Here is a 19,610-nt window from a genome sequence, read left to right on the forward strand (position 1 = left end):
GCTGTGAGTGCGCGCGCGTGCGCGAGGCCGCGACTGGGCCTGGCTCGAGCCCGCTGGCACGCGGGGGCGCGCACGTCGCTTCCCCGCCCTCCCGCCGCCGACCGCCCTCGCTCGCTCGCGCTCCCTGCTCCCCGCCCGCCGCCCGCCGTCCTCCGTCGGTTCTCTCGTTAGTGTGCTGCCGTCTCCTTAGCCACCCGCCCGTCTCCGAGCTTGCGACTCGCGGACAGGCGTCCTCGGCGCAGAGAGACCGGACTGCGAGTCGTCGCCTAAGGTAAGCGAGAGGGTTCCCTCCTGGCGCCGCGGCGCCCCGGGCCCGCCCGGCACTCTTCCGGCCGCCCGCCCGCCGCCCCGCCGAGGCCGCGCCCCACCTGCTGCTCTCAGCCGGCTGCCCCTGGGCCCCAGCCCTTGCCCCGGCCCGGGCCCAGCTCCCCAAAGCGGCGGCCCCGCCCGCGCAGTCCCCGGAAGCGCGCCCCGCGGCCTCCCGCGCCCCTTCCCCCGCCCGGCCAGGCCTGGTGGAGCCCTAGCCACCCGCCCGCGGTCCCCGGCTCTTCCTCTCTCAAGGCTGTGCCGGCCAGGGCGGGGGCTTCGAGCCGGGCCCGGAGACCGCGCCGTACTGCCGGCCCTGGCGAAGCGCGCGTGGCTGTCGGGAGTTGAAATGGGAAAGAAACTCTTTACAACTCCATCTTGGCTTTTTACATTAAATATGAAACATGAATCACCGTTTTATACAGGGTGAAGTCCAGTTATGTTTTGGGTAGATTTTCTTTTTAAATGAAGTATTCCCGGAAAGGTGTAAGTAAGGTAGTGTTGAGATCTTACGGGTTAGGATTCTGGGGTATTGAAAAGGGAATATTCCAGTTGAAAACATTTTTTTTTTCATGATTTAAACTGTGCTACGTCGAAATAGAGTATTAATTTGCAGTTTTGCTTAGTATTAAGTTAGTACCTTGATAGGAATCACCTAAACAGCTGTCCGTAATTACCGATTGAACCCAGTTACAAGCCGTCTTTATTGAATAGCACTGTTTGCACTCAAATCGATTTGGTCAAAACAGTGTTTAATAGTTTATGGTGGAAAATAGGCATTTTTTTGGCCTCAGAGTTAGTTTCACTTGTGTTTTTTAGTGGTCCTGATTTAAAATTTTTACCAATATTGGTGACTTGTTTCCTTCTCTTGGTGTTTTTAAGTTTGTCTTTGAAGTAAATGTTTCTTTCAGGTGTGCAGTCAGATCATAGTGCTCTCTGCCCGATCTGAAGGGAAAAAATACTTGAAAATTTTTCTTAAAAATGTTATATGTGGTGAGAGTTTTTCAGTCATTTAGTGTCACATACCCGAATGTGTAACGTTTATATACCATTTCCTGATTATCACTTTAGATATGGCTAAGTTGATGGAGATACTGGTATGAACATTGGGCACAAGTGACATTGTTTGCCCTGGAAGTATAAGACTAATTTCTCATTGTGAAGGATAACTTATTTAAAGATCTCTTTTGATAAATTATCTGGAGAGTAGTTCCATCTACTTTTGTAGAGCAGTGGTGGCTCTTGGGGACATAACAAAATAGAAGAAAACTTGCTTTCAGTCAGACTAGTCCTAGAGTTATGGCTTCTTTTCTCATAAAAATTGGTACTGGAGGAAAGAAGAGAATAGGAATCAACCAACTTTTTCATAGATCCAGAATTTTAGACCAAAAGGAAATTTTCAGGGCTTATGTGGCGCAGCCCCATTTGCAGATGAGGAAGTTGAGTCCCAGAGACTTGGTAAATTACCTAAGATGGTTTGTCTAGTCAGGTGCAGATCAGAACTATATTCTCTTTAAGGTCTTCTCTTTGTACTCTCAAACAGCTTGCTTAGAGTTAGGTAAAATTCAGGACTTAACTTCTAGTGTTTTCTTCTTGTATGTATTACTGATTTTATATTTGTTGTGAGAGTCTGAAAAATTCATTTTCTAAACAAATTTCAGTTCTTTAGCTTCACAACATTCTCTCCCTGAAACTGGTTGGTTCTGCAGCAGTTGATTGAAATACATAAATGAATATGTAGGGTCCTTGGTTGCCTAGTTGTAGCTTTAGGTATTTGTTTTTTTGTTTTAAGATTTGGTTATCCATTTGAGAGAGTGTGAGTGTGGGGAAGGGTTGAGGGAGAGAGAAGCCTAGCAGACTACTCCCTGAGCTCCGGGCCAACTTGGGGCCTGATCCCAGGACCCCGAGATCATGATCCGAGCTGAAACCAAGGATCTGATGTGTAACTGACTGCACCAGCCAGGGGCCCATGGGTGTTTGGGTCTTCTTGAGGGAACAACTTCTTCCAATGGGAGGCCCAGACTCCCCTGTTCCAAATCCAACTAATTAGGTCAGGCCAAGATGTTAATGTGACTGAGGGCTCTTTTGCCTGTTGATTAGAGGTGGGATGGAGAGAAACTGCACATATCAAGTAAATAGTGTCCTGTGCGTGTGGTGGTAGTTTGTTGGAGTGTTCTCATAGTCTGAGAGTGAAAACAGGTAGATCTTGAGGTGTTTCCTGTCCATGGAGTAGAGTATAGTTCGAGCAGTGACAGGAGGAGTTGCTGCTTTGGGACTTCTTAGTTGTCTAGAGCTGAGAGATTTATGTTAACTCTGTCAGAAGAAAGACTGATACTTCAACTTCTAAAGAGAACTAATTTGGGCGTGCTGAGCTTGTATGGACAGCACTTTGGGTTTAATTGCACTAGTGATAATGATAAATGGTACGTAATCACTGGATTTTAATCACATATATTTGTACTTGTGAAAGGTACCTAAAAGTTATTTTACCTTCACATACCACTCAGTTTATCCTTTATCTTTGGCCAGTGGAACTTAGTTGGCCTGCACCTACACCTTAATGTAACTAAATTTTAAACATGTGTTAATGTGTTTTACTATACTGTGCTCTTTGGGAATATGTTCACTGTTAAGTATTTATGAGATTAATAAATTAAAATTTCCAAGATAGTTTAAAGTTAGTAATTACTGTGAAATTCCTATTTCAAGTGTTTTTATTTCAAATGACTCATTTTTCATCTGTGGTGCTATAATATTAAGTGAAGGCCTTATATACTCATAATTATGGTAGTCGTGACAGAAAATCAGATAGGCATTGAAGCTGCTCATTCTGTTGGTGTTGGTCTGAATTTATTGGTGCTTCCTCCAGATGATCCTAGTTAGCATTTTATAGTTAATAATAGTCAAAATATGAGATAAACTCTGTTATATTGCAGCCAGTTTATCCCAGATTGAGTTTTTTTTTTTCTTTAATGAAGAGGGAGGATAAAGGAAATATGTTTAAGCATATTTATAATAGTGTCTCACTATTCAAGTGAAGGGAAAGAGAGAACATAAACAACTGAAATGTTTGGAGTGGAGTAAATGGAGAAGTGGAAAGTAAAATGAAATTAGAGAGGTGGGTAGGGACCAGATCATGCAGGGCCTTTAGGATATGGGAAATTCTTTGGGTTTGTTCTGAAAGGAGAAATCATTGTTTGTTCTTTTCTTTTCTTTTGTTTTGTTTTAAGATTTTATTTATTTGAGACAGAGAGTACACAAGCAGGGGGAGTGGCAGGGAGAGGGAGAAGCAGGCTCCTGGCTTAGCAAGAGAGCCTGGTTTGATGCAGGGCTTGATCCCAGGACCCTGGGATCATGACTTGAGCCAAGCCGAAGGCAGATATTAACCAACTGAGCCACCCAGGCACCCCTCATTAGATGTTCGTTAGCAGAAGAATGATAGGATCTGATATTAAATAACTAGAATCACTCCAAGAGTAGGAGTAGATCTGAGTCCATTCTGACTTCAGAGAGTAAACTAATACATATATTTTTAAAATACTAATTTGTCAGAGACAGAGAGAGCACAAGCATCGGGGAGTATTAGGCAGAGCAGTCAAGGGGAGAAGCAGCCTCTCTCAGCTGAGCAAGGGGCATGATGTGGTGATCTGGGATCATGACCTGAGCCCGAAGGCAGACGATTAACTGAGCCACCCAGGCGTCCCAGCACTAAACTAATATTGATCATTTCTGACAACAATACTAAAAAATTATTTTTCTTGACCTAATGACTTTACCCTAATTTTTTGAAGCCATTGGTTTTCTGACAGTTGTCTTTCAGCCTGTAATTTCTCTGTAATGCTTTATTAAGAAGAATGTGTAATAAGATAAAACAAGTTATTCAGGGGTGCCTGGGTGGCTCAGTGGGTTAAGCCTCTGACTTTGGTTCAGGTCATGATCTCAGGGTCCTGGGATCGAGCCCCGAATCAGGCTCTCTGCTCGGCAGGGAGCCTGCCTCCCCATCTCTGCCTGCCTCTCTGCCTACTTGTGATCTCTGTCAAATAAATAAATAAAATCTTTAAAAAAAAAAAGATAAAACAAATTATTCAAATGTTCATGGTAGTCTAGGAGGTAGGATTAGATGTGTTCATTGTAAGATTCTTTTAACTTTGCTATGTGGTTGAAAATTATATGTTTGAAAATTAATTTACATAGGATTCATTTGCTTTTGATTTTTGCTTTGAAAAAGGCAGTATTATTCACAAGATAATGTTGATTGTGAGCATTTTATTTTATTTTAATATTATTTATTTATTTGACAGAGATCACAAGTAGACAGAGAGGCAGGCAGAGAGGGGGGGGGAAGCAGGCTCCCTGCTGAGCAGAGAGCCTGATGCGGGACTCGATCCCAGGACCCTGAGATCATGACCTGAGCCGAAGGCAGCAGCTTAACCCACTGAGCCAACCAGGCGCCCTGTGAGCATTTTATTAACTGAGGGAAGCTATGACTTGTACAAATGTGATTATTTGGTGGTATATCAATCAAAAATTAAATTCTACACTTTTTCTCTCTCTTGGATTCTAAGTTACTTCACAGAACTTTGGGCAAGCCTATTTACACCCTGTGTTGTTGTTTTTTTTTTTTCCCCTTGTCAAATGAATAGACATAATTACGATATTTTTATATTTTTATAGTGCCTTTCATCTGAGAAGTTCAAGGCACTTGTAGAACTTCTGCCGCACAGGCCGTGGGTCTTGCAGCACATTTGTAAGGTATGTAAATAGACACCTCTTCTTTTACTCCCTTTTTCCCATGGAAGACAGATTATTATATAAACGTTAAGTTCTAGGGAAATGTGGTTGAATTACTGCTAATGATTCTTCACCAGTCTCGAATTCTTTATCTTATTCCATACCTTTTCTCTCTGGTCTTATTTTTTTCTCTCTCCATACGGTACTCTTCTAACTTCCCTTTTTACTTCTAAGTGATCTTTCTTTTGGGGGGGGGGAGGGCATAGGGTGAGAGAAAATCCCAAGCAGGCTTTATGCCCAGCACAGAGCCCAACACGGGTTTTGATCCCACAACCCCAAGATGATGACCTGAGCTGAAACCAGGAGTCAAACCTCAACTAACTGAGCACCCAGGTACCCTCAGATATTTCTTTTTTTTCTTATTTATTTATTAAAAGATTATTTTGTCAGGGAGGGGCACCTGGGTGGCTCTGGGTTAAAGCCTCTGCCTTTGGCTCGGGTCGTGATCTCAGGGTCCTAGGATCGAGTCCCGCGTCGGGCTCTCTGCTCGGCGGGGAACCTGCTTCCTCCTCTCTCTCTCTCTCTCTGCCTGCCTCTCTGCCTACTTGTGATCTGACAAATAAATAAAAATCTTAAAAAAAAAAAAAAGATTATTTTGTCAGGGAGAGTGAGAGAGCACAAGCAGGGGGAGCGGCAGGCAGAGGGAGATGTAGGCTCCCCAGTGAGCAAGAAGCCCAATGTGGGACTTGATCCCAGAGCCCTGGAATCATAACCTAAGCTGAAGGTAGATGCTTAACCTACTGAGCCACCCAGGCCTCCCAAGATATTTCTTTTTTAGATGAAGATATATTTCCTGAGGAGATGGACTCGTGTGTTATACACATACTCTTTTACTTCTGGGCCATTCCCATTTTACTCCTTCTGTTTTTCATTTTTAAGTTTTCATTTATTCTATAGTCTGGTTATCATCCAGTTTATCCAGAGGTTGTGCTTCAGGTTTATCTAATAATAGCAGTTAGCTAGCTAGAGAATGAAGGTTAGAGGACAATCTTCCCTCTTAACAGGGGTCAGAGACAGGCTTAGTTGGGAGCAATGTTAACAGCTGGTATAAAAGCCCATCCAGGGGTTGTGTAGATATTTAAACTAATTACAAATGTAGGACATAGGAGTGTCTTTTTTAAAAATTTATTATTATTATTATTTTTTAAAGATTTTATTTATTTGACAGAGACCACAAGTAGGCAGACAAACAGGCAGAGAGAGAGGAGGAAGCAGGCTCCCCGCTGAGCAGAGAGCCTGACGCGGGGCTCGATCCCAGGACCCTGGGATCATGACCCGAGCCGAAGGCAGAGGCTTAACCCTCTGAGCCACCCACGCGCCCCTAAATTTATTATTTTTTAAAAGATTTTATTTGTCAGAGATTGAGAGAGAGAGGGAGCAGGGGGACAGCAGGTAGAGGAAGAAGCAGGCTCCCTGCTGAGCAAGGAGCCCGATGTAGAACTCCATCCTAGGACCCCGGGATCATGACTTGACCCGAAGACAGACACTTAACTAACTTAGCCACCCGGAAATCTAAGTATCTTAATTGATACCATGATAAATATCTTGGCCGAGTACTTTTTTTTTTTTTTTTTTAAGATTTTATTTATTTATTTGACAGACAGAGATCACAAGTAGGCAGAGAGGCAGGCAGAGAGAGAGGAGGAAGCAGGCTCCCTGCTGAGCAGAGAGCCCAATTCGAGGTTTGATCCCAGGACCCTGAGATCATGACCTGAGCCGAAGGCAGCAGCTTAACCCACTGAGCCACCCAGGTGCCCCGGCCGAATACTTTTTGATCAGCTTTCATTGTTCTCTTTGGGTCTGAGGGAACTCTATGTATGGAGAAGTGAGCTGTGAAGAGGATGAATATGTTTTGGTGAGATAGGCTACTGGCCAGTGAAGGCATATAATAGTGGTTTTGGTTGGCTTTGAAATCCTCCTTGGCATGGTAAGAAGAATGGCCAAGTTAGGTTGTGGTTTTGTCATTCATTTGTTGAACAAGTAGTTCTTGAATAGCTATTATGTATACATTTCAGACGCTGTCCTGGGACACGTCTGAAGAAAACAAAGAGGGTTCTTGCTCTCTGGGTGCCTGGCTGGCTCTGTTGGTAGATGCAACTCTTGATCTTGGGGTCATGGATTTAAGCCCCACTTTGGGCATAGAGCTTACTTAAGAAAATAAACTGTTTCACATTAAAAAAAAAAAAAAAAGTCCCAGTCCTCAAGAAGGTTTTTGTTTATTTGTTTTACAATATCTTTATTCCTAAAAATATGAACAGTTGGTTTGGAACTAAAAAGTCTATTGGTTTTGAATCTTACCTACTTTTCTCAATATCATTGGCAAGTAGAAAGCACATCAGGTGTTAGTAATCATAAAAATATTAATAGTCCTGCTTTTGGAATTACTGTTCTATCATAAAAATATTAATAGTCCTGCTTTTGGAATTACTGTTCTAGTAGGGAAGTCTGGTGATAGGTAAGGGTTGGGCTTACCTTTTTTAGGGAACAGCAAAACTTAACTGGCCGGAGCCTAAAGAGCAAGTGGGAAGAGTGGGAAGAAACAAACTTTTACTGATAGGCAGGGGCCAGATCTTGTAGGAACTGGGAATTAGAGTTTATTCAGATTGTGTTGGAAAGTTATTAAAGGGTTTTTATGGGAATGGTAATAATGTCTGATTTTATATTTCTAGCTGATGTATGGAGAATAGACTATAGGGTGGCAAAAATGGAAGCAGGGAGACCTATTGGAAGCTATTTATTTGAGAGAGAGTGCATTCTAGTGTGGAGAGGGAGAGAATCTCAAGCAGATTTTGTACTGAACTCAGTGTGGGGGGAGGGGGGTGTCTGTCTCATGACCCTGAGATCATAACCTGAGTTGAAACCAAGAGTCAGATGCTTAACTGACTGTGCCACCCAAGCCACCCCTATCGGGAGCTTTTTAAATCCAGTGACAGGGGTTAGGGACTTGGGCAAGAATGGTAACAGTGGAAGTGGAGGGATTCACAATATATTGTAGAGGAGTGCTCATAGGCTTTGCTGATAAATTAGAAGATGTGGCTTCCTAATCTCTTGATCCATGGCAAGATTAGCTCACCGCAGTTACTAGGCATAGGAAGACAACTAGCCCAGGACCCCTGGATATGTACTCTATTGTTGTCCACAAGGCTTGATTTCTCCTTTAAGTACTTTGTGTAATCCATTAGAGTGGTTTGATTAATGAACTCCCCTGTAAGGGGGGAGACTAAGTTTCAAAGTTTTCTTGATTGTGTATTTCTACATCATTGTATTTATATAGTGAACATGTGCTTTCACAGTGACAAGGATTTTATTGGTAGGAAGCAAAAAGTTAACATGAATTTCTTTACTGCCACCTGACTGAATTAGGATAAACACAACGTGTTTGGTGTTTGCATTTTCTTTTTGTTTAACTGTAGGAGTTAGTATGTTGGGACTTAGGTTGTAAGATTTTTGCCATCATTTTTTTTTAAGATGCCATCATTTTTATAAATGTTGCTTAACATTATAAATAATAGTTTGATAATATGAGACAATATAAATCACAAATTATCTTGATTCATTCTTGGGTTGTAGTAAGGATTCTGCCTTTATTTGATTTGATTCTGGGATCATTTAGTTCCACTCTTGAGCAACGGTAAATAGTAAATAGTAGCGGCAGAGATGGAAAGGTGGACAGAAAAGTAGATGGTGGGGTGAAGATTTTCTGCTGAGATTACCTTTTATAACTTAAAGTTTTCTTGGACAATTTCTAACCCATGCTACCTCTCATGAACACTAGTGTGTTGAATGGCAGTTTAAGAGGGTTCAGTCATGAAGCCAGAAGCATGTACTTTGTACTTGCTATATGCACACTTCATTTATCTTTTAGGATTATTCTTTAGAAGTTACAGCTTTCATTATTTTCCAATTTTACTAATGCTGCATCCTGACCATAGTCACTAAAACAGTTTTTTTTTTCTTCAAGTTTTATTTATTAACTTAATGGCTACATCCATCATGGGGCTCAAATTTATGATCCTGAGATCAAGAGTCACGTGCTTTTCCAACTGACCCAACCAGGTGTACCTAAAACAGATTTTTAAAACATATGGGAAATTTTTTTTCGTTGTTTTCTTTTGTTTTTAAGATTTTATTTATTTGACAGAGAGCACAAGAGCACAAGCAGGAGGAGCAGGAGAGGAGGGAGCACAAACGGGCTCAGTTGCAGGATCCTGCCATCCTGACTTGAGCCTAAAGCAGTTGCTTAACCCGTTGAGCCACTTAGGCACCAAGCTCCTAGCTACTTTAAAACACAGAGATTTAATTCTTTTACTTTAAAAATTTGTTTTGTTTTGACTTTAAACATATGGTTGAAAATTCTACTTTTCTTTGTTTTTTGCCCCTCTCCCTCTGCTCCTCCCCCTGCTCGTGCTTTTCCCTTTCTCTCTCTCTCTCAAATAGATAAATAAAATCCTTAAGTTTATAATAAAAGATGGGAGTAATTGGCTGGCTCAATTAGTAGAGCATGTGACTCTTGATCTGGGGACTGTGAATTCAAGCCCCACATTATGGGTAGGGGTTGCATTAAAAGAAAGGTGGGGGGCACCTGGGTGGCTCAGTGGGTTAAGCCTCTGCCTTCTGCTCAGGTCATGGTCTCAGGGTCCTGGGATTGAGCCTTGTAATGGGCTCTCTACTCAGCCGGAAGTCTGTTTCCCTCCTCTCTGCCTATCTACTTGTGATCTCTCTCTCTCTATCAAATAAATAAAATCTTTAAAAAAGTATACTCTTCCTATTCTAGAGCATAGTCCTCTCATTGTATTGCTTCCTTTGGGGCTTTAAGAGTATTTTCTTGGGGCACATGTCTGGCTTAGTTGCAACATTCAATTCTTTTTTTCTTTTTTTTTTTAAAGATTTTATTTATTTATTTGACAGAGAGAAAGATCACAAGTAGGCAGAGGGGCAGGCAGAGAGAGAGGGGGAAGCAGGCTCCCCGCTGAGCACAGAGACCGATGCGAGGCTTGATCCCAGGACCCTGAGATCAGGACCTGAGCCGAAGGCAGAGGCTTAACCCACTGAGCCACCCAGGCGCCTCGGAACATTCAGTTCTTGATCCTGGGGTTGTGAGCTCAAGCCCCATGTGTAGAGATTACTTTTTTTTTTTTTTTTTAAGATTTTATTTATTTGAGAGGAAAGGGGGAGAGATTGGAGGGGTAGAGGGGCAGAGAGAGAAGCAGACTCACTGCTGACCCAAGCCCAATGTGGGGCTCGATCCACTTAACTGAGGCACCCAGGCACCCCAAGATTACTTTAACATTTTTTCAATATTTTAATTAACTTATTTTGTTTAGATTTTATGTATTCGGGCTGCATGGGTGGCTCAGTCATTAAGCATCTGCCTTCGGCTCAGGTCCCAGGGTCCTGGGATCCTGTCCTGCTTCGGGCTCCCTGCTCAGCGGAAGCCTGCTTCTCCCTCTGCCATTCCCCCTGCTTGAGTTCCCTCTCTCACTGTGTCTCTCTCTGTCAAATCAATTAATAAAAATAAAATCTTAAAAAAGATTTTATTTAAGAGAGAGAATATGTGCGAGAGAGAGCACACAAGCAAGTAGGAGAGGAAGAAGGCAGCTTCCTGCTGAGCTACGAGCTGGACTTGGGTGTTGATCCCAGGACGCTGGTACCATGACCTGAACTGAAGGCAGGCACTTAACCAACTGATCCACCCAGGCTACCCCTAGAAAAAGTTTTTAAAATATATTATTTTAGGGGCACCTGGGGGGCTCAGTGGGTTAAGCCGCTGCCTTCGGCTCAGGTCATGATCTCAGGGTCCTGGGATCGAGTCCCACATTGGGATCTCCACTCAGCGGGGAGCCTGCTTCCCTCTCTCTCTCTCTGCCTACTTGTGATCTTTCTCTGTCAAATAAATAAATAAAATCTTTAAAAAAATAAAATATATTATTTTGGAGCAAAGAAGTTGATGAAGCATGTACATGAAACAGTACAAAAGGGGTGGGCATGAAAAGTAAGCCTTTCTCCCATTTCAGCCTCCCTAAATCCTTTAGAGAGAACCTTCTGTTTCTTGTGCGTCCTTCTAGAGATACTGTGTCTGTATGTATGTTACATATTTTTCCTTTTTTTAGTTGCACACTATTTCACATCCTAGCGTTAGAGATCTTACTCTTTCTCCTTAACAGTAGGTCTGGGTGATTATATGGCAAGATACTTAATAGGATACACTGTGGAAAATAGTTTGGCAGTTCCTCGTATAGTTTGTTTGTTTTAAGATTTTCTTTGTCAGAGAGAGAGGGAGGGAGAGCACACATGCAGGGGGAGTAGCAGGCAGAGGGAGAAGCAGACTCCCCACTGAGTAAGGAGTCTGATGCAGGGCTCAATCCCAGGACCCTGGGATCATGACCTGAGCTGAAGGCAGATGCTTAGTGACTGAGCCACCCAGGTGTCCCTGGCAATTCCTCATACAGTTATATAAAGAGTTAACATACAACCCAGTAATTCCATTCCTAGATCTATATCCAGAGGATTTGAAAACATGTACTCAGACATGAGTTGTACATAAATGTTCATAGCATCACTATTCATATAGCCAAAAGGTGGAAACAATTCAAATGTCCACCAACAGATGAGTGGATAAATAAATGTGGTTATGTACAGATAATAGAATGTATCAGCTGTTTAAAAAGATGAAGTACTAATAGCTGCCAGAAAATGGATGAACCTTTAAAGTATTGGGCTAGGGGTGCCTAGGTAGCTCAGGAGGTTAAGTATCTGCCTTCGGATCAGGTCATGATCCCAGGGTCTGGGATCAAGCCCCACACCAGGTCAGCGGGGGGCCTGCTCCATCTCTCCTTGCCTGCTGCTCCCCCTGCTTGTGCTCTCTCTCTGGCAAATAAATAAGTAAAAGCTTTTAAAAAAAATGCTAAATGAAAGAAGCCAAACACAGAAGGTCATATGTTAAAAGATTTCATTTATATGAAATATCTAGAATGGCAAATCTATGGAGACACAAAGCAATTTAGTGGTTGCCAGGTGTTAGGAGAGGGGAACTGGAGACGACTGCTTAATAGGTATACGGCTTTCTTTTGTGGTAATGCAAATGTTTTGGAACTGGATAGACTTGGTTGTTGTACAACATTGTCAGTGTGCTAAGTATCACTGAACTGTCACTTTAAAAAGGTGAACTTTATATTGTGTATATTTCACCTCAATTTTAAAAAAGAAAAAAAGTTTTAAATAGATACAAGCCTCACCCTGAAGAGCTTTCATCTGCTAATCGTATAGAGATAGAGGAATAGAGATGTTTGTGGCAGAATGCAGGGTTTGTATTGTCATTGCTGAAACACCTAGGCAGCTGGACTACCTCTTGGTTTATTCTCTGTATGGCAGGTCTCCAGACAGGCATTGTCTTGTAGGCAATGTGAATGGAGGATTAGGCTGCACAACGTCAAATCCTGATTCTGCCCATCCATTTAAGGTTAACCCTGGAATATATACATTTTGAGGTGAATGGTAAGATGTGTTACTTAGGAAGCCAGAAGGGAGTGTTTCTTTCCTCCAGCCCCAAAGAAGAATTTAAATCTGGCGTTGTTCTCATTTGGCCATGTATTACAGGCTTTGTGGGGTTTTCCTCTGCTTGCCTTTATGTGCCTTAGGCCTGGTGCTCTTCATCTCTAAAGGCCTTTGAACTGACATCAACCCTTGACAACTGCTTGATCAAGGTGACAAAACAGCGACAGTACCAGGCTCAAGGGCATTATGAAATGGACAGATGGTTTGAGCCTTTTTGCCAGAAGTCTCCTGTGTTGTCTGCAGATTAAATAAATGGCTTTATGTTTTTTCAATTTAATTTCCCAGTGTTTAATGGTGTGGGTAAACCTGAAGTTGATAGGACAGGTTTCTACTCAGCACTGTGAAAGTTTCAATGTAGTGATTTTCTCTGACTTAATGAAGTGGTATGTATTCTGTTCGTTTTAGATGTTTTTTCTTTTTTTTTTTCAAGATTTTATTTATTTATTTGACAGACAGAGATCATAAGTATGCAGAGAGGCGGGGGGTGGGGTGGTAAGCAGGCTCCCCGCTGAGCAGAGAGCCCAATGTGGGGCTTGATCCCAGGACCCCGGGATTATGACCTGAGCTGAAGGCAGAGGCTTTAACCCACTGAGCCACCCAGGCGCCCCTTAGATGTGTATTTTAACAAAGGACGAAAACAGTAGAATGTAAGGTATTAGAGAAGGGAGCGCCTGTGAAAATCTGCATTTGAAATCAGGTTTATTGTTTGAACAAAAATTAGATTTCTAATTTGGTTGTTACTTTTAGGACTGTCTGGAGAAGAGTCTGTGTTTTGACCTTTATTTTCACTTTCATAATTCTAATAGCTTTGCTTCCAGAGAATGCATTGTAGGACATCTTTTAAGCTTTAATGGGATTCATGTGTGTTTAGGTACAGTATTGGTCTTGTGGGAAAGTTGAGATCTTAAACCGCTGAAATTTTATCATTGTGTTCTAAATAACTGAAGCTTGCTTTCTTAAGCTTTAAATTTCATTTTTTCCCCTTCTTGCAGTATCTGGGACTTAAGCTTTGCTGTGTAATAATTGAGGTCTTTCCTTCTAAGGGAAAGAGTTTTTGAGTTCTGTCCTTGGAGTGTGTTGGCCTGCTTTAGGACTGGCCAGATTGGCACTTCTTTCGCTCCCCATTTTATACTTCTGAGTCTGATTTACAGGGTTTTCTGTCTCCTATGTCCTGTCATAGGCTGCACCTCTTACCCAAGCATGCGTTTTTCTAACTGCTGTGAATTCAGCTACTGGCCGATTAGACTTATTTATTAAGAGTTATTTATAAAATAAGAGCAGTTGAGTTCATAGGGAGGACCTGAGTTTTAACACTCTGTTACAGATAACTTAAATTTCTTTTTTTTTTTTTTTTAAAGATTTTATTTATTTATCAGAGGGAGGGGGGAGAGCGAGCACAGACAGATAGAATGGCAGGCAGAGGCAGAGGGAGAAGCAGGCTCCCCGCCGAGCAAGGAGCCCAATGTGGGACTCGATCCCAGGACGCTGGGATCATGACCCGAGCCGAAGGCAGCTGCTTAACCAACTGAGCCACCCAGGTGTCCCCAGATAACTTAAATTTCTGATTTATGTGAGGGTTTTCTTTAATTCTCTGAGGGCAAATTCTTGAACTGCTAATACAAGTGTCCCCGGAGATAACCTTACCACCAGTGTACACAGCTGATGTTGTAACTGTTTTTTTTTTTTTGTTTTTTTTTTTAAAGATTTTATTTATTTATTTATTTGACAGAGAGAAATCACAAGTAGACGGAGAGGCAGGCAGAGAGAGAGAGAGAGAGGGAAGCAGGCTCCCTGCTGAGCAGAGAGCCCGACATGGGACTCGATCCCAGGACCCTGAGATCATGACCTGAGCCAAAGGCAGCGGCTTAACCCACTGAGCCACCCAGGCGCCCCAAGATTTTATTTGTTTATTTGACAGACAGAAGATCACAAGTAGACAGAGAGGCAGGCGGGGGGGGGGGGGGGAAGCAGGCTCCCTGCTGAGCAGAGAGCCTGTTGCGGGACTCGATCCCAGGACCCTGAGATCATGACCTGAGCCGAAGGCAGTGGCTTAACCCACTGAGCCACCCAGGCGCCCCTGTTTTTTGTTTTGTTTTTACTGTTTTCTTTTTTAAAATCTCTATTCAGCGGGCGCCTGGGTGGCTCAGTGGGTTAAGCCGCTGCCTTCGGCTCAGGTCATGATCTCAGGGTCCTGGGATCGAGTCCCGCATCAGGCTCTCTGCTCAGCAGGGAGCCTCTTTCCCTCTCTCTCTCTCTGCCTGCCTCTCCATCTACTTGTGATTTCTCTCTGTCAAATAAATAAATAAAATCTTTAAAAAAAAAAAAATCCCTATTCAGCAAATTGGTTTTATAAAGCTTCTTTGCTCCTGGAAATGTATTTTTTCAAATTTTTCATTTGAACACATAACCACTGTGTGCTTACACCTATGCTTATCTGACAGTGGTGAACAAGACAGATATGATTCTTATATTAATAGTTTGGGAGGAATAAACTTTGGAGGTATGTGGTGAGGCAGAGAGAAATGTTTGGTGCTGGGGGAGTATCCGAGGGGCCTGATGTAAGTTGGGAGCTCTCAGGGAGAGCTAGTGACTTAGCCTAAAGTATGAGTTATCTTAGTTGGGGAAGGGTAGGTGGGGTGCATTCAGGGCAAAGGAGAGAAGGAAGAAATCATGGCTTAATAGCTTGAGTTATAAGATACATTGTTTTGGCTAAGAGTGGTTATATTCTTTGGGTCTTATAATTTCATAAAACAGTGTCTTGGGATTTACATATTTTCTTACTGCAATATGACATTTTGTGTCCAGGTTTCACCCAAAGTGTTTTTTGCATAGTTTGCATTGACACTACAACCTCTTGCAGAAACTGACATTGACAAAACCTGGGATTAGGAGGAAGCTTTTTTTTTTTATATATATTTTTTATTTATTTGACAGAGATCACAAGTAGGCAGAGAGGCAGGTAGAGAGGAAGAAGCAGGCTCCCCGCCGAGCAGAGAGCCCAATGCAGGGGGGTGGGGGACTTGATCCCAGGACCCTGGGATCATGACCCAAGGAAGGCAGAGGCTTTAACCCACTAAGCCACCCAGGCACCCCCTGGGAGGAAGCTTTTAATGTACTTAAGGATCATCATTCTTTTTAGTTTGTTTTGTTTTTTCAAAGATTTTATTTATTTATTTGACAGAGATCACAAGTAGGCAGAGAGGCAGGCAGAAAGAGAGGAAGGGAAGCATTCCCTGCTGAGCAGAGAGCCCAGTGCGATGCGGGAGGGGCTCCATCCCAGTACCCTGGGATCATGACCTGAGCTGAAGGCAGAGACTAACCCACTGAGCCTCCCAGGTGCCCTGTAGGATCATAATTCTTCTATGTGAAGTTCACAGGATAAAGTTTAAGACTGTACAACTTTTGCGTTTGTAATAGTCATTAACAGTAACAGTACTTTCTGAAAATAAATAAATTGGAAAAAAAAATAAACAACTAAAGGTAACTGAAAAAAAAAAAACAGTAACAGTACTGATTCATATCGACTTATTTAGAGAGAGAAATAAAACATACTAGTTTTTCTTACCCACGGTTTCTGTTACCCGTATTCAACTGTGGTCTGGAAGTACTGATCCTCTTTCTGACATCTCTTAGAAAGTCAGTGGTAGGGGCGCCTGGGTGGCTCAGTGGGTTAAGCTGCTGCCTTCGGCTCAGGTCATGATCTCAGGGTCCTGGGATCGAGTCCCGCATCGGGCTCTCTGCTCAGCAGGGAGCCTGCTTCCTTCTCTCTCTCTGCCTGACTCTCTGCCTACTTGTAATCTCTCTCTGTCAAGTAATAAATAAATAAAATCTTAAAAAAAAAAAAAGAAAGTCAGTGGTAGCCTAATCCTGCATCACAGTGCCTACATCATTCACATCACTTCCTCTCGTCACATAGGCACTTTATCATCTCACATCATCACACAAAGGGTGAGTACAATATGATATTATGAGGGGGTGGGGAAAGACTACAGTCACATAACTTATTACAGTATATTATAATTATTCTATTTTAGTTATTTAGTCTCTTACTGTGCGTAATTTATAAATTAAATTTTATCATAGGTATGTATATATGGGAAAAGCATAGTATATAGAGTTTGGTACCATCTGTGGTTTCAGGCATCCACTGGGGGTCTTGGAATTTATCCTTTGCAGAGAAGGGGTTACCACAGGATATAAAATTTCAACTGGATTATATAGTTGAGGCATATGGATTTAAAAATGTAAGTTTTATGAATTTAACTTCTCATCTGTTGTGTGCACTGTTTTATCGAGTACAGTAAAAAAAAAAAAAAAATTAAGTTATGTCCAAAGCTGTGCTGTATTAAGTGCTTTTATTTCTTGGGTCGTTGAGAAATGGTAGAAAGCTTGCTGTAATCATCACTGCTTCTTTTGCATAATTAGTTCCTTTGAAGAATTATGAGGTAAAATTATAATTATCTTAAGTATGCTAAATTAATCATTTTAAAGCTGTGATTATTTTATCTGCATTGAAATTTATTCATTATCTTCCCAAAATATTGTAAAGATCTTGATCCAGCAGAAGCATAGTTACGCAGTTGAATTATTTCTACTTCTGTTTCTTGGCTGGAGAACTGTTTTGTGCCTGCCTATAATGAATATTTGGCTAATAAACATATAATACATGCATTGTAACCTAGTGCACCATCTGAAGCATCTTTGGTGGTTTCTTATCTGCCAAAAATAAGCTAAAAATTATGCACAGAGGCAGATTTACTGTAGTCTAAGAAAATAAGTATTAGAAAATGTGTAGTCCCTGAACAAGTTACTGAAATTATTCAGCTAATTTAGGTTTTAGAAGTCAAATTACCGTCAGCCCTGAAGTTTGGTTTAAATGAACAACACACCGAGTCTCCAATTTACCTAATTTAAAGCCTATTTTGTTATAATTTCCCAAGAGAAAAAGCAGGAGGGGTCCAGTCCATTTCTCTGAGGTAACAGCATGTTTCAAGGAAAATCAGACTTGAGGGCATTAGAAAAAGTGCTTTAAAAGTGAGAAGAATGTGATTGTGTGTGTATGTTTAAAACAAATTGGCGTTGGAGTAAGGAATTTTTTTTTTTTTTTTTTAAGATTTTATTTGCCAGAGAGAGAGAATGAGCACACAAGCAGAAGAGAGGGTCAGAGGGAGAGGGACCCTGGGATCCTGACCTGAACCAAAGGCAGACGCTTAACTGACTGAGCCACTCAGGCACCTCAAGGATTTTTTTTTTAAGTTTATATTTATTTATATGAGAGAGCATGCACAGTGCACAAGCAAAGGGGAAGAGGCAGAAGGCAAAGGAGAAGCAGATTCCTCTCGGAGCAGGGGGCCTGACATGGGGCTCCATCCCAGGACCCTGGGATCATGACCAAGCCGAAGGCAGATGCTTAAGTGACTGAGCCACCCAGGCTTGCTAGGTTAAGGATTTCCATAGCCGCCTTTTGGAAAGTTATGAAAACCACAAACTCATTTGATGGTGAAACCTGAACTGATGAGAGGTTGTTTAGGCTTTATCCTTCTTAGTATAAATGTTAATTTATTTTACTGAGGTATTAACACACTGGGTATGTTAGGGAGTATTTTGCATTTGCACAACATATTATCTTTCTAAAACCTGAAAATTTCTGAGTTTGGAAATATCTTTGGATGAAGATATTTTGGGCTTTGGATGAAGTGTTGTGGGCTTGTAATTCCAGACAGTGAGAAATAAGCTAAATAATAATATTACTTTTATCAGTAGGAAAGAAGAGGGTGGGATAAGGTATGGATGTGATATGTACTTTGGGAAAACTAATTACAGTTGACTTTTGAACAAATGGGAGTGCCGCTGAAGATCCAAGTATAACTTGACTCCCTGAAAATGAAACAACTAGTAGCCTACTATTGATTGGAAGCCTTAGTGATAGCATAAACAGTCAATTAAGACATATTGAGTATGTTAATACAGTATTATATATTGTATTCTTAGAGTAAAGTAAGCTAGAGGATAAAAGGATGCTAAAAAAATCATGAAGAAGAGGAAATACATTTAGTACTCTAATGTAATTCTGCATGTAAGTGGAACAGTGCAGTTCAAACTCATATTGTTCATGGGTTAACTATATTTGCTAGGTAGAAAAATTTAGGAAATTTTAGGAAGAACAACATTCTTTTCAGGTCAGGCCATAGTACAAGCTGCTCTTCACGTTCTGGACAGTTGGAATTTGGAGGGATTTGCCATTTATCCAAAATAAGACCTAAAGAATAATGAGAAACATTTGTTTAACACTGAGCTATTTTCAATAGGTAGTCTGTTTTTGTCTGATTTAATCTTCATATGAACCCTTTTTAGAAGATTTCATTCTCCACTTGACACATAAGGAAACTCATTGTAATGGGACACAAAGCTAATAAGTGATAGAGCCTGGATTAACTCTTAGGTAGTATAACTTCTTTACCACTACTGTTAACTGGCTATTATCCAATAACTGTTGCTGTCTATAACTGAAATTAATTTCTAGAAGAATCTTTTCGTATGGCTTGTCTGGGACCTGTCCATATAATGAATATTTCTTTTTCTTTTCTTTCTTCTTCTTCTTCTTTTTTTTTTTTTTTTTTTTTTTTGTAATGAATATTTCTGATTTTACTGAGTGGTGCATTTGGTAGATGCTGTATGTTTGTTAGACACACATAGGATGGGACTCAGATTTTGAAACCCAAATAAACTTTTTGGTCAAGGAAGGTTTTTGGTAGTGTTTTGGGTGGGGATGGGAGGTGGGTAAGAATCATCTGGAACTCTTTGAGAACATGTGTCGGGTGGCCCCTCCTAGAATGTGTGGTTGAGGTAGGGATTGGAGTGCATGTGATGATCACATCTTCCTCTAGCTATAGAGAATAGCCAAGCTTATTCATTTACAAGTTAAGATACAGTGATTGTAATGCAGAGTTTTGAGGCCT

The 19,610-nt window shown here is 41.5% G+C and overlaps 1 protein-coding gene across 2 annotated transcripts in view; it reads left to right on the top strand.

Moving 5' to 3' along the window:
* Positions 1–100: 100 nt before the first annotated feature.
* RHOA (ras homolog family member A) overlaps positions 101–19,610 on the top strand; it is a 59,204-nt gene continuing 39,694 nt past the window's right edge. Inside the window, exons 1-2 of one of the 2 annotated variants that reach the window (XM_044253570.1) lie at positions 101–271; positions 4,981–5,058. The gene's annotated coding sequence lies outside the window, so the exon portion shown is untranslated. The remainder of the gene's footprint in view (positions 272–4,980; positions 5,059–19,610) is intronic. The other variant, XM_044253571.1, reaches the window with a different exon arrangement.

Source organism: Neovison vison, chromosome 6, assembly GCF_020171115.1.
Source record: "Neovison vison isolate M4711 chromosome 6, ASM_NN_V1, whole genome shotgun sequence".
Classification (NCBI taxonomy): Eukaryota; Metazoa; Chordata; class Mammalia; order Carnivora; family Mustelidae; genus Neogale; species Neogale vison.